At 49.0% G+C, this 15,000-nt stretch overlaps 1 protein-coding gene and 1 pseudogene across 2 annotated transcripts in view; both read left to right on the top strand.

Moving 5' to 3' along the window:
- LOC311322155 (exostosin-1) overlaps positions 1-15,000 on the top strand; it is a gene marked incomplete at both ends in the record, with an annotated part of 164,917 nt that overhangs the window by 56,400 nt on the left and 93,517 nt on the right. The gene's annotated exons all lie outside the window — the stretch shown is intronic.
- Positions 1-15,000, top strand: part of LOC311321531 (putative nuclease HARBI1) — a 37,387-nt pseudogene that overhangs the window by 5,294 nt on the left and 17,093 nt on the right. Inside the window, exon 3 of the transcript in view lies at positions 6,146-6,321. The product of the transcript in view is annotated as a putative nuclease HARBI1 (transcript). The remainder of the gene's footprint in view (positions 1-6,145; positions 6,322-15,000) is intronic.

Raw genomic sequence — 15,000 nt, 5'->3', positions numbered from 1 at the left:
AAACGCGTGCGTGCGAGTGAGCGCAAGCGCGCGTTTGCGTGGGCGCGTTTGCGGAACAGAGCCCAGTATTTATTCCCCAGCGTGGCCACGGCACACCGACCAGCTAAATGGACCCGCGAGGGTACGATGCATAAACAGCTTTTAGAATGAATTGCCTTCAAGATGAAAGCGGGTGCTTATGACTGGCGTATTAAGATAATATGCTTCACCGAGCTGCCGAGTTGGGGAGAGTTCCGTTCTAGACTCGGAACTCGTGGAATTAGAGTTCCGTTTGCCCTCGATTCTGTGCCAGGTTCTGCGGTATGGCTGAGCAGGTCGCCATGGACGCGCCTGAGATGGGCGGGCCCGAGCCGGAGCTCAGTGCATCACCGTGACGACCGCGCCCACTGTTTGCCGACTCTCTCTACATCAAGCCTCGGCTCCCCCCCCCCCCCCCCCGGCAGGGATGTACCGCCGTGCAAATCAAATGCACCTCTGAAAACAGCATGCAGACAGGTCATTACCGCCAATGAATAGAAGCCTAGCCTAGGATATACTTTCCTGTTTGCATACGTTGAAACCATGCTCTACTTCCATATCTCATATGCTGGCGGCAAGGACCGGGGCCTGTTTTCCTGGTCTCCACTCAGCCAGGGAAGAGCCAATCAAAGCCGCTTTGAAACACACTTCTCTCGGACGCAACAGGAGGCTTACCGTTTCCATACATTATTGAGCGCCGAGCTGCCTCGCGCATGAGGAGAATGGTGAACACACTAATGTCCGCCACTCCCCATCTACCCCCCCCCCCCCCCACACACACACCCTCTCTCTCTTTGTTCTGAGCAGTAATATGAGGACTCTTCGGTTCACTTCTGGCCATTAATGCACCGGAAAACCTCATACCGGAAATGTACCAGAGTGTCCTGGTTTAGAACACCAGCCGGGCGGGAGGGCTACTATAAATGAGGTCTGATTCAGCCCCGATAGCCTGGCTCCCACAGAGACACTAATTGATTAAATGAGTAAAAACAGTGACACACTTGTGACAGCGACCTCCCCATGATGGGAAGCAAATGTTAGAAGTAAACAACATCTGTTTGTATGTGTGTGTGTGTGTGTGTGTGTATGTGTGCGCTGTATGCGTGCGTACACCCTCGACGTGTGACAGCAAGGTGAGGGCTGACAGAAAAACACCTGACAGAACTCCAATGGTGCACTGCTGCGGTGACGGTTTTAATGTGTTCAGTGAGTCACGCAGAAGACTATGCTCCGCAAGTATGTGCAGTAACAGGTAGCCTATCTGGGCTAGGCATCTAACCAGGGCTAATTCAACGCCATAGACCATTAACGCTTACTCACCTCAGCGCTAGCTAGCACCAGAGCTAGCTAACACCTGCGCCAGGTTAACACCAAAGCCCATGTGCCAGGGTTACACCCAGGCAGCTGTTGTCTTTGTTCTTCAAACAGAATTAGTGAAGGTCAAACGGCCTGGGGCTGTTTATATTTAATTCTTTCAGACCATGTCCTGTTTTTTTAGTTCACCTACAGTACCGTAGTTCCTCACCCCTTCCCCTGTGGCCTCCTCCTCCTCCTCCTCCTTCTCCTCCTTCTCATGCACGGATATTATGATGACTTCATCTCATGTATCATAAAGGTCTGCGTGAATACGGCATGAGGGTTTAATGGACCCCCTGGCCTGTGTCGCCAGTGATGTCACTCGGACTCTGGAGCTCCGTTGTCTATGAGGACACGCTCAGGTGTTTGTCTGCGATGACATCATTTGCAATGCGAGTCTGAGCGCCCAACTACTTATTTTAAGTTTCCTACAGTCGATAGATAGATAGATAGATAGATAGATAGATAGATAGATAGATAGATAGATAGATAGATAGATAGATAGATAGATAGATAGATAGATAGATAGATAGATAGATAGATAGGCAGGCAGGCAGGCAGGCAGGCAGAGACAGACAGACAGACAGACAGACAGATACTGTAGATAGATAGATAGATAGATAGATAGATAGATAGATAGATAGATAGATAGATAGATAGATAGATAGATAGATAGATAGATAGATAGATAGATAGATAGATAGATAGATAGATATCGTTTATAGAATGTAGTAAGATATAATAGAATAGTATAATAGTACAAATACAAATACACATTTCCTACAGAGGACAATAAAGTAATCTAATCTAATCTAAAATAGCAAATCAATAGTATACTGTAGTATAATATAGGCTAATATAAAGCAGAGAGCTGCTAAAGTCCTGTCCATGAAAAGTCTGGGCACCCAACCAAGCTGTCTCAACTGCCTCCAAGCAGACTCAGGTCTACGGTGTCCAGCGTTGGATGAACAGCCTGACGGCAGCTGGTAGGAAGGACCTAGGGAAGCGTTCCGCAGAGCGCCGCGTCAGGACCGCTCTCCTGTTCTCTTTACTGCCTGACGGACACGTACTGAACTCTCTGTTTCATCCTCTTTCTTTCAACCCTCGGGGCAAACTATGTACGTCAGGTGTTTTGACCTGATGTTACTGACTTTACATCCGGTTTTCCTAAATCATTTTTGTGTTTTTATCTGGCCCTTCCAGTGTGCCGTCCCTTCAGTTTGACTCTGGATCACACTAATGGAGGAAAGTTGTTCTAGATGTCGGTTAACTTCAATAATTAATACGCCGTGTCATTATGGTGGGAGCTGACCTAAACAGCACATTATAAATGTGAGGGTCAGAGTGATTGATGGCACTATTACGCAGATTAATACCAGTGTTATTTCCAAACCTAGCCAAACTAGAGCTCGGAGAATAAGGGGCTGATTTGCATACCGCTGTAAAGGTTACGTCCTCAGCTGGAAGGGAATTCTGGGTAATTATTTGTTAATATCCTGTGTGCGCTGCTCTCTGCAGAGATTTTTTTATTTTGTATTATTTTATCTCTAGGTGGAAGGAACAGGGACAGAAACCAAACACTGGAACAATACTACTGTAGACTGTATGCTTGGAAATATTTTTTTTTTTTCTGTCTTCCAGGACACCTGGAAATAGCTCATTCTGGATGAGTGAGTGCCTCTCATAGTAGAACAAAGCTGTGTAACTGGATTGGATAGTCTTTATTGTCCCCGAAGGGCAATTTGGTCTCTGGGAGAGAGAGGAAGTGGATGAGAAGAGAGTGAAGGAGTGGAGTGGAGGAGAGGAGAGGGAGAGGAAGTAGAGGCGAGGAGTAGGAAGTGAGGGTGATAAACCCATTAATCGGAGATGTTTTCCTGCAGCCAGTCGCATACAGAGGTCACTTGGGTTCAGTGGCTCTCACAGCCCCCCACCTCCACCCCAATCTCTCTTTTTCTGAATCTCCAGTCTCTCTCTGGCCAGTACAGTGTCAGGTGTGTGTGTGTGTGTGTGTGTGTGTGTGTGTGTGTGTGTGTGTGTGTGTGTGTGTGTGTGTGTGTGTGTGTGTGCGTGCGTGACACATTATCAGCCGGGGCCAGTTCCCACAGGCTCCTTGGCAGCCATCTTGTCTTTGCCTCTCTGTTTGCTCCCTGTTACTCCTTACAACACCGGAACGCCCAGGTTCCCATGACGATGGTCCTGGTCCCAGGCCCGTTCTGATTAGTACAAGATGGCAGTGGGCTGGCTGTGGAGTGCCTGATGTGTTACTCACTCTCTCTCTCTCTCTCTCTCTCTCTCTCTCTCTCTCTCTCTCTCTCTCTCCCTCTCTCTCTCTCCCTCTCTCTCTCTCTCTCTCTCTCTCTCTCTCTCTCCCTCACTCTCCCTCTCTCTCTCTGACTCTCTCCCCCTCTTTCTCTCTCATGCTCTCTATCTCCCTCCCTAGCCCCCACCCCCCGTCTCTCTCTCTTCTCTTCTTCTCGTCATCTTTTCCAGGATAAACGTGCATCTTCTTGGTGACAAAGTGAACGCGGGAGGAAAAAACTCAATCCTCACCTCAGGACTCACATTACACAGAGTGATTCTCTCTCTCTCTCTCTCTCTCTCTCTCTCTCTCTCTCTCTCTGTCCTCTTCCTATTCAAACCCGGTGTCCCAGATTTCTGAGTGACAGCCCACCGAGGGCTCATCCACTCCCTTTAAGAGCATTTGTGTCAGCCGTAATTGCACCGATAAAAGGGAGGTTTGACGCTGATGGCTTCTGAATAGGACATGATTCCCGGAGCTTATGTACTCAGTACAAGGGGCAAGTCGGGGGGGTGGGGGGGGTGCAGGCAGGTAGGCTACGACACACACACCTTCTTCTTTCTCTCTTTCACACACACACACACACACACATTTTGTCCTGGGTTTTGGGTAATGGCAGTGGCAGAGCTGAAAGTAAAAGTTAGTCTGAGAGGTGCGTTTGTTTTGTCTCTGCAAGGCCTCCAATTCTTCTCTCCTCCTCTCCTCTCCTCCTCTCCTCTCCTCCTCTCCGTCTCCTCCTCTCCGTCTCCCTTCTCAAGGCGCTGCGGCCACGCCTAAATAGAGCTGCTTTTACAGACAGACAGTCTGACAGACTGACAATGAGAATACATGAATAATAGATACCGTAGAATAAGACCATTCTCCTCGTCATCTCCATTAAGATCCGAGACCTTTCTGACATTTCAATAGCGCACTGGCTCCCATGCTGCTAGATGTCATCTTTTGTGCGAAGCTCTTGAGCTTTTGTTCGGAAAACAAAAAGAAAAAGCATAGAACATTTGCCCTCTGATGCGATGTATTGGACTGGACCTGAGATTTGCTGATATGATACCGGTATCAGGTGTCAGACTGATACCGGGCTTGAATGCTGGTTTCTGAGAAATTCCCCCAAATTGATACTAGTACAGTACCTAATGTAGCCTGAGTACATCGTGGGTGGCACATGAACCGTTGGAAAGCTGAGAAAATGACAACCATTTTGGGGCACTCCAAGCTGAACGAAGAGGATGTTAAATTATTAACATCAATAATTGGGTGGTGGAGATGGGACCCAAAAGCAGACAGCAGGCAGGCAAAGCAGGTTCAAAAAGTTTAATTCCATAACTCCAAAAGTAAACTGAGGAACACCAAGAGCAACACACTAACATAGACAATGAACCGACAGAGAACAAAGGAAACAGGAGGCCATATATACTCGGAGGACTCAAGGAACAGCGTACCGGTGTGCAACAAGACATAATGAGACACATGTGCAGACAATCACCCAGACAAGGACAAGGAGGGATTCCAAACAAGACACCAACACAAGAACAGAGAGAACTAGGACACAAGGGAAGGGAACAGGGAACAAGGCTGGGACTGGGAATGGGACTGGGCAGGAAACTAGGGGAAACCAGGAGGGGGAGCTAGAGGGGCCCAGAGAACTAAAGGGGGGGACTGAGGGGACTAGAACTAGGAACAGGAAGTGGAGAGGGACTGGAGTGAAGTGGGACTAGTGGGGAACTGGTGACTAGAGCTGAGGCTGGGAGGACATAGAAAACAAGACAACGAACACAAGACGAAACACACAAGGCGACAGAACAAAACCTAGTGACAATGTGAACAATGCGTGCAAAAGTCTCTGGGGGTAGTGCAGGAGCAGTCACTGGGGATGAGGGTGCTCAGGGTCCAGGAGGGTCCAGGATTCCAGGGTCAGCGGCAGCGGTCCAGGCCGGGAACAGGGGCTTAGGGGTTAGGCAGTGAGCAGGCAACTTCAGGAATCGCCACGAAGCCGAGTATGACTGGGAGTTTTCAAACGCTGTAACGGTAAAAAAAAAGAAAAGAAAAAAGGACAGCACACAGACAGCTTGGTAACAGACGGGAGAGGAGAGAGGACATGGAGAGGCACGACCGAAAGGCAATGAAAATAACAGAGGCACTTCATTGACACTGTCTTGCCCAAAGTAGACAGCTTTGTGAAGCGGCACATCCACAGCTTGTCGGAGGAGGTACGGTAGCAGCTGCCGGCTTCGTGAGCGACATCTGGAGTTTTACTGTCTGTCCGACGTCTAGCTATGGATAGACAAGAAACTCGCATAACGCCCGGGCAATTAGGACGTTTGAGAGCTGGAAAATCCTGAAAAGCGTCGTCCACCTGTTGGTCAGTGCCAGAAATATAATAAATGGCCAAGATGGTGCTGGGACTCCCTAACCGTGTCTTGCGTCGCTCACCCCCCCTCCCAACTGGCCGTGACAGAGGGGGTTCTCCCTCAGAGGAGTCGGACAGAGGACAGCAGGCCGCTTCAAACGTTCCGCTTCGGCCCCACAAGCCCGCCCGCCACAAGAACGGTCGACCGCACCTCAACCCCTCCAGCAAGACGACGCCCCGGAACCGACGGAACGGTACGTTCTATGAGTTGCAGAGCCTCGCCGTGCAGAGGCGGACTCTCGTGAGTATTTTCGCGGCCGAAATGTGAGCTTCCCGACGGCGCCTGTGTGAACCCTCGAAAATGAGATGATGCATCTCAAGGGGCTATTCTCAATAAATTCAATTCAATTCAACCGGGGGGAACCTGGAACCTGCTGGAGAGGACGTTGTCCGTCCTACAGTAGCTCCCCATCGACCGCGATTTTTCGCCGACTCCGTTCTCAAGCGTTCCGCGTTCACCGAAGACCGCGCTGGCTTCCTCTACTCTTTTTCTACCCCTGACAACGTAAACTAGGAACTGGTACTCTCTGTCCTTTCCGCCTGGGCTGTTATATATGGATTCTGTCTTTCCTAGCCATCTTTTATTCCTGAGTGATATGGACATTTTTTTCGTTTACGATGGTGACGTCAGCTCCGGTATCTACAACATTTTGAGCTTCACTTGTAGGTATTGGTGCATCCCGACCTGAAGACATCATTGTATTGACTAATGTATGTGGTTAATCGATGTCTTCAGCTAGCAGCTCTTCCTTTCAGTTTAGACACTAGAACTGTGTGTGTGTGTGTGTGTGTGTGTGTGTGTGTGTGTGTGTGTGTGTGTGTGTGTGTGTGTGTGTGTGCACGCGCGTGCTGATGTAAAGGCAGCATTATGCAATTCATGGTAGCAAAAGCGCACCAAACTATACAATTATTTACAGTATATTCTGCTATAAGAATGGTATAAGATATGGATCAAATCAAACTTTATTTATATACTGTGGCGCATTTCGTACAGAAAGGCAACACAATGTGCTTCACTGAAAGCAGGAGTGGCGGGATATACTGTACAGTATATACAGTATGCTGATTGGGTGATGCACATGATAGACTACTAAACAGTTTGACAATGCAACTGAGCTCTGACCCCAGAGAAATAACCCCACCATTACAAGGAGCACACACACACACACACACACACACACACAGTGAGCTGCCCTCCACCTTCCTGTGGTCTTCCAGAAACCAATTAAAGTTATGCAAATGAAGGTGCCACAGTATGGTCGTGGCCCCTGTCTCTCTCTCTCTTTCTCTCTCTCTCTCTCTCTCTCTCTCTCTCTCTCTCTCTCTCTTTCCCTCCCCTCTCTTTCCCTCCCTCATTACTCCTTTTTCTCTCTTAGAACGATTAAACTTCACTCACGTTATTCCGTGTTCTCCGCAGCCTTCGTAAATACCCCGGCGACCCCAGCCTGGTCTCTCCCTAATGAAGGAATTGGACTTCTGATGTCAACCGGGCCCCAGTGCCAGCGCCCCCTGGCACTGTACACCCAGACCTGGATCCCTGGATAATACTGTATATCAGAGGTGTACTTCGTCTGGGTCGGGGAGAGGAGAGGCTGAGCAGAGCTGGAGGCTGGGCCGTGGGGCCCGGGGGCCTCCTGGGGCCTCCCGCTGTACTGTACCTACCTGGGACTAGAACTGTGGCGTTACCGCCTCTGTGTGTTTGTGTGAGGCTGTGTCTGTGTGAGGCTCTGTCTGTGTGAGGATGTGTCTGTGTGAGGCTCTGTCTGTGTGAGGCTCTGTCTGTGTGAGGCTGTGTCTGTGTGAGGATGTGTCTGTGTGAGGCTGTGTCTGTGTGAGGATGTGTCTGTGTGAGGCTGTGTCTGTGTGAGGCTCTGTCTGTGAGGCTCTGTCTGTGTGAGGCTGTGTCTGTGTGAGGCTCTCTGTGTGAGGCTCTGTCTGTGTGAGGCTGTGTCTGTGTGAGGCTGTTGAGGGGAATTTGTTTATTTCCGCTCCCTGGTTATTCACATTCTGGCGGGGAAATCCTACGCTTTGACTGGCTATGAGTATGTGTATGTGTATGTGTGTGTGTGTGTGTGTGTGTGTGTGTGTGTGTGTACAGTATGTCTGTGTGTGTGTGTGTACTGTATGTATCTGTGTGTGTGTGTGTGTGTGTTTGTGTGTGTGGGTAGCACATGCATGAGTGGTTAAGGAGATGCTCCCTTTGCGTCTCCAAGCTATCATCAGCTGAATGATGATAACAGCAGAGGAACTGGCTGTAGATCCAAAACACCTCTCTCTCTCTCTCTCTCTCTCTCTCTCTCTCTCTCTCATTCTTCCTTCCCATCCCCTCTTCCTCTCTCTATCTCTCTCTCGTCTACTGTACTCCTTACTGTGGTTTGGGGGTAGATATTACTTAAGTATTTATTTACAGAGTCTTTCCAGCTCGGCTGATGGATTATTCATGTCTGATGCTCGGCGCTCGCTCTCTGTTGACAGCACTTCCTGACGCCAAGGACAGGAAATCGATGTGTGTGTGACAGGAAGCAGTGTTCTCCAGGCTTATCTAGGCCCGACCCGTGTAAGACGATCAGCTCTCTGTCTGCTGATCACTTTCAGCTGGGCTCTGGTATGAACCACTCTCGCTCTGTTAGACCACAGTGTTAGGGTTGGGTCTGATATAAACCTCTCTCTCTCTCTTCTCTCTCTCTCTCTCTCTCTCTCTCTCTCTCTCTCGCTCTGTTAGACCACAGTGTTAGGGTTGGGTCTGATATAAACCTCTCTCTCTCTCTCTCTCTCTCTCTCTCTCTCTCTCTCTCTCTCTGGTAGACCACAGTGGTAGGGTTGGGTCTGATATAAACCTCTCTCTCTCTCTCTCTCTCTCTCTCTCTCTCTCTCTCTCTCTCTCTCTTGTGTTAGACCACAGTGGTCTGGTATGAATCATTCTCTATGTGTTTGACCACAGTGATATTTGGGTCTTGTAAAACCTCTCTATGTTAGACCACAGTCTCTCTGATAATGTTCCCATCCGCTCTTCTGTGAACTCGGGCAGGGGGGCGGGGGGGGCAGGGGGGGGGCAGGGGGGCGGGGGCGCTGAGCCGTAAGTGGGATGGTTTGGTCCCGTGGTCTCAGTGTGGTGGCTCTGCGCCTGTGATTTCACCCGGTCATTTTCTGTCTCCCAGGAGACCGTTCCTGTTCCTCCTCTCTGTCTTCCTCTCCTTCACTTGTCCTCAGCCTCCCTCCTTCCATCCTCTCTAATAATATCTCTGGAACATTCTGTGACTGCATGTTCACCCCTGACCTGAGCGTGCGTTCGTTTCTGACCACCTCGCACTGTGTGTGTGTGTGTGTGTGTGTGTGTGTGTGTATGTGCTTGTGTGTGTATATGGACTGAGGAGGTGTGTGTGTGTGTGTGTGTGTGTGTGTGTGTGTGTGTGTGTGTGTGTGTGTGTGTGTGGACAGAGGAGGCGTGTGTGTGCGTGCGTGTGTGTGTCTGTGTGTGGGCGGAGAATGTGTGTGTGTGTGAGCGTTTGTGTGCGTGTGTGTGTGTGTGTGTGTGTGAGAGTGTGTGTGTGTCCCAGCAGTGCTGAGATGTACCAGCATCATTATATGGACACGGACACACACACACCTCCACCGTCCACACGCACACACACACACACACATGCACACGCACGCACACACACACACACACACACACACACACACACACACACACACACACATCTCCTCCGTTTCCACACACACAGACACACACACACACACACACAAACACACACACACAGAACGATGGGTTCTGGGCTGGCCACACAGCTAAATTTGGCTCGTGCTGTGGCATCATGAAGCCCAGTCAAGCCAGGTAGAAAAACCTCAACCCTCCCATGAACTGATGCTTTGGATGATTCTACCCAGCATGGGGTGTCTTTGTGTGTGTGGGTGGGGGGGGGGGGGTGGGGAAGAGACACTCTCCCATGTGTTAATTAGAGAGTCTCCTCTCTCCCCTTTCAGCGAAGGAGAAAGAGATGGACTGAAGGAAGCAGGCCTGGTGTGAAGAAGGAGCACAAAAAGTCAATGAGTGTCATGCCATGTAACACTCTATTCCATCTGCTCGCTGGTGCTAGGGACAGACAGTCAGACAGAGAGAGAGGGGGGGGGCAGAGGGGGAGAAAGAGAGAGGTAGAAAGAGAGAAAGGGGAGAGGAGGAGGAGAGAGAGAGGGGAAAGGGGGAGCAAGTGAGAGAGAGGTGGAGAGAGAGAGAAAGGGAGCTGTACTGTAGAGAGAGAGATGAGACATGTCCTATCTTACTGCAGGAGTCTTGTCCTGATTGATTGGGTTATTTTAAACTCATGTCCTACAGCAGCGAGTACCTGCTTCACTAAGGGCCTTGGACACCCTTGCTCTTACAATGTCACCATGCTCCTTCCTTATAATGGCCATGTCCACATTCATTCTTTATAAACTACAAACACTCAGTAAAACAAATACCAGTAACATAAACATAGTTATATATTATATATTTCTGATCACAAATATGTACAGGGAAAGACTGTGATTATACTGTAGTTGAAATGCTCTGATGATTAATAGAGATACAGGGGAAGAGTAGAGAGGAGACTGTTGGACTGGTCCAGTCTAGTCTGGTCTGGTCTGGTCCGGTCTGGTCTGGTCTGGTCTGGTCTGGTCTGGTCTGGTCTGGTCTGGTCTGGTCCGGTCTGGTCTGGTCTGGTCTGGTCTAGTCTGATCTGGTCGGTCCAGACTGGTCTGGTCTGGTTAATCCAGTCTTGTCTGGTCTGGTCTGGTCTGGTCTGGTCTGGTCTAGTCTGGTCTAATCTGGTCTGGTCTGGTCTGGTCTGGTCTGGTCTGGTCTGGTCTGGTCTAATCTGGTCTGGTCTGGTCTGGTCTAGTCTGATCTGGTCGGTTCAGACTGGTCTGGTCTGGTTAGTCCAGTCTCATCTGGTCTGGTCCAGTCTGGTCTTCTCTTTGTCTTCCTGAGGAGGGCAGGAGGGAGAGGAGGAGGGAGAGGAGGAGGGAGAGGAGAAGTGGAGGCATGTCATCCAGGCTTCTCGGGGAGGCTGCAGTAATTGCTTGGGGGATTGTGCCCGCTGTCGGCCATCTTACGTAGGGATTGGGGAATCAGCGGGGGTATTGATCAGCAGCTGCTATGGCTGGGAGGGTCAGAGGGACCAGGATCCTCCTCCTCCTCATCCTTCTGGAATGACCAACCATGTTCTCAGTAATGACTGGAGAATGACTTGGTCTATCTATCTATCTATCTATCTATCTATCTATCTATCTATCTATCTATCTATCTATCTATCTATCTATCTATCTATCTATCTCTATCTATCTATCTATCTATCTATCTATCTATCTATCTATCGATCGATCGCTCTTGGTCTCTATCTCACTCCTCTCTCTCTCTCTCTCTCACACACACACACGCACACACACACACACACACACACACACACACACAGTACTGTAGATCCTCCTGCAATGACCAGCCATGCTCTCAGTAATGACTGTAGGATGACCTGTCTAAACCTTCTTCCCGGCCGTGTCTTTCTCTCTTGTATTCTCTATTTTTATCTCTTTCTCTCCCTCTCTCTCTTTCTCTCTCTCCCTCTCTCTCTTTCTCTCTCTTTCACTCTTCTTATTCTCTTGTTTCAGAGTCTGTTTGTCTCTCATTACCCCCCCTCTTGTATTTCTGGCTCCTTCTGTGGATTAGGGTCGGGCTAGTCTCTCATAGCCAGACCTATCTCCACACTTCGTTTACGCTGTGCCAGCGCTGGAGACAGGTCTGGCTGGACATATTACCATTCTGCAATAGAGGGGGGGGGAAACGCAGTATTTCTTAAAACCAATCACAGTCGTCTTGGGCGGAGCCAGCCCCGGACGCAGCGACGGTGTTCTTGCAAAATAGTCTGCATCGAATCTGATTGGTGCCGAGAGAATCTCTCGGCCGAATCAGATTAATTTGCGTCGCCACTGATTGGGCAGTGTGACAATGTATTCCAAGGTTTATTGCCAAAACCTACATCCGTTGAGTCAGACTACGGTCGGGCTGATGGTTCAAGCCCAAACACATTTCTAAAACTGAAATTGTGTCTGTGTGTGTGTGTGTGTGTGTGTGTGCGGGCGCATGTGTGTGTGTGTGTGCGTGCGTTTCCAGAGCATGCCAGTCCCCTCCGGGTAGGAATAGCAGAATTGCAGAGAGAGGGAAGCAGAGCGATTTAGAAGTGAAGGCGACAGAAGTACATCCTCAAATATGTCTCCCATTCACACTCCCCTCTTCCTACGCGTAATCTCAACAATAGCGCTTTCCTCAAACGAACCTCGCTGTAGCTCATGTACTATTCTAACCCTGACCTCAACCGTAACTGTTATCAGGAAATCTGACTGTAGCATAGACAGAATAGAGACGCGGTTGTTCTCTGAGGAGGGGAAGTCAGAGTCGTTTAGAAATGGATTCTTGGCCTCCATCTTAGTCGTGGATGTCAGAGCCTGGGACTTTAAACACGGGTGCAACCAAGTAACCTGACACGCCAGACAGTTTGCTTATGATAGCCATCTGGAAACTGTTTGCAGAAGGGCGGGTGTTTTCAAAAATACTTGGAAGGTGATTGGATGAACCATCTGTCTATCACCGTCTATCACACGCTAACCTCAACCACTCCTCGCTGTCACGCCTAAACCCGCCCAGCGTAGCATTTGTATTTCCTCATAGATTGCTGATTGGCTAGATCGTATTTTGATCGGGTACAAACGGATATCTATGGAGAGTATCCAGACTAATACTGAGACTGAGATCAGGATGGTCTCATGAAGTTAGCAACCAAGGTCCTCTCTCCTGGAACTAGACTGTGCTCTTATATACTGGTATGTACTCTTATGTGACTGATATATGACAGACACACACACACACACAGACACACACGCACACACACACTCTGTCATTCTGAGAGGCAGTCTGGGCTCTGCTAGGGGTGCTGGAGGTGGTTGACCCTGGTCCCCTATCAATAACACATCGACTAGCAGGCTCCCATTTCACACTCTGTCCATGTTTAACCTTGAGGAAGCTGCAGGTTACACACGGACACACACTCGCACACACACACACGCAGTATCTATCTCTACACACACATACACACGCACACACACTGTATATTTCTCTCTCTCTCTCCACACACACACTCAGTATGTCTCTCTCTATACACACACACACACACACACACACACACACACAGACACACACACACACAGTATCTCTATCTATCTGTCCGCCCCCCCCCCCACACACACACACACACACACACAGTCCGTGTCTGGGATAGGCCTCCCTGTGATCCTCTGTCATAGCCACCTCTCTCTCCATTATTCAACACACAGCGCCAGGGGAGGGCTTGTGTACGGTCATCAATAGCACCGCGCACACACACACACGCGCTCGCTCAGGTAAACAATCACAGCGAATGACACTCCAGACCCCACTTGTCCTTCCTCTACCCTCATATCTGCCTCACCTCCGGTGACCTCCCAGCTATTCATAACCATCTGTCTAAAAAAGGCAGCAACGCCTGACACATGCTGTTTGCTGTGTGTGTGTGTGTGTGTGTGTGTGTGTTTGTTTTAATAAGAAGAAAGAGAGTCACTTTTAGAGGTGTGTTTGTTTTACGTACTAAGGAGAGAGAGAGACGTTTTTGGCCCAATCCCAATTCCCTTCGCTTGGCCCTATACCCTAGCTTCGGGGTAGTGGCCCCCCAGAACGGAGCCACAAGCGGTAAGGGTTGAAATCTTTACCTAGAGAATGGGACGCCACTCGTTACATCATCAGTAGCTTTTTCTACAGATCTGACCAAATTTGCAGAACAGAACAAGACAGATGAATCTGTTGACATAGCTAGGAATCATACTGTACTTACACATCAGCTATTTCAGAGCCCATAGAAATGTCTGTCCTGCACCAATATCAGATGAGCGTGGAAGTGCAGAAAATTTGCCGCTGGATTATTTTTCAAGCTTCATACATGGGAAACAACTGTACTCTTTACACAAAGCTCTAGGGATTAGATCAAACATGTATTTTGTCATTGCACAGAGTAGCAACGTGCGCAAAGCATTCTGGGAATGTTCATCTACCACTCTGTTTGGAGTCCACACCTGAACACCGTTTAGAGGGCTTTTTGGATGGTTGGATGGCCACTACCCCTCGATCCACAAAATAAGAACAAGAAACCCTACCCTACGCCAGAGCACCCAATACGGGGGGGGGGGGGGGGTTGTAATTGGCCCATTGTTTAAATAAGCAGAGAGACAATCTGCTTTAGAGGGACGTTTGTTTTAATAAATAGAGAGAGAAGGAGAAAGAGAGTCAGTTTTAGAGGTGCACTTGTTTAAATAAGCAGAGAGACAATCTGCTTTAGAGGGACGTTTGTTTTAACAAGCAGAGAGAGAAGGCGAGAGAGAGTCAGTTTTAGAGGTGCACTTGTTTAAATAAGCAGAGGGAGAGAGAGTCAGTTTTAGAGGTAAGTTTGTTTCATTAAGCAGATGGATAGAGAGAGAGAGAGAGAGAGAGGGAGAGAGAGAGACAGACAGACAGTGTTAGAGGTATGTTTTAATAAGCAGAGAGAGAGAGAGTCTTGGCGGTAAGTTTGTTTAAAGGAGTAGGAAATGGGAAAATGCATGTTTAACGGTTACAAAAGTTTTAAGGTTACTTATGATCATATACAATGGTTTAGATCAAAACGTTGACAAAACTAGCACTTTTGAGAAAGTCTGATAATTGCTCAACCACTGTTTAAGCAGATTCAGGTGTGTTTGTTTCAGCGAGCACAGAGGGGTGTGTTTGATGTGCTGCTCAAGCCTGCTCTGTCTGTCTCTGGTCAGACCGGCGAGGAGGCCGTCCTCTGATCGGCAGGCTGTGCTCTTGGTCTAATGGTAGATG

This window comes from Borostomias antarcticus (genome assembly GCF_949987555.1).
Source record: "Borostomias antarcticus genome assembly, chromosome: 19".
Taxonomy (NCBI): domain Eukaryota; kingdom Metazoa; phylum Chordata; class Actinopteri; order Stomiiformes; family Stomiidae; genus Borostomias; species Borostomias antarcticus.
The sequence above is the reverse complement of the archived record's forward strand: the minus strand, read 5'-3'. Positions and strand labels throughout refer to the sequence as shown.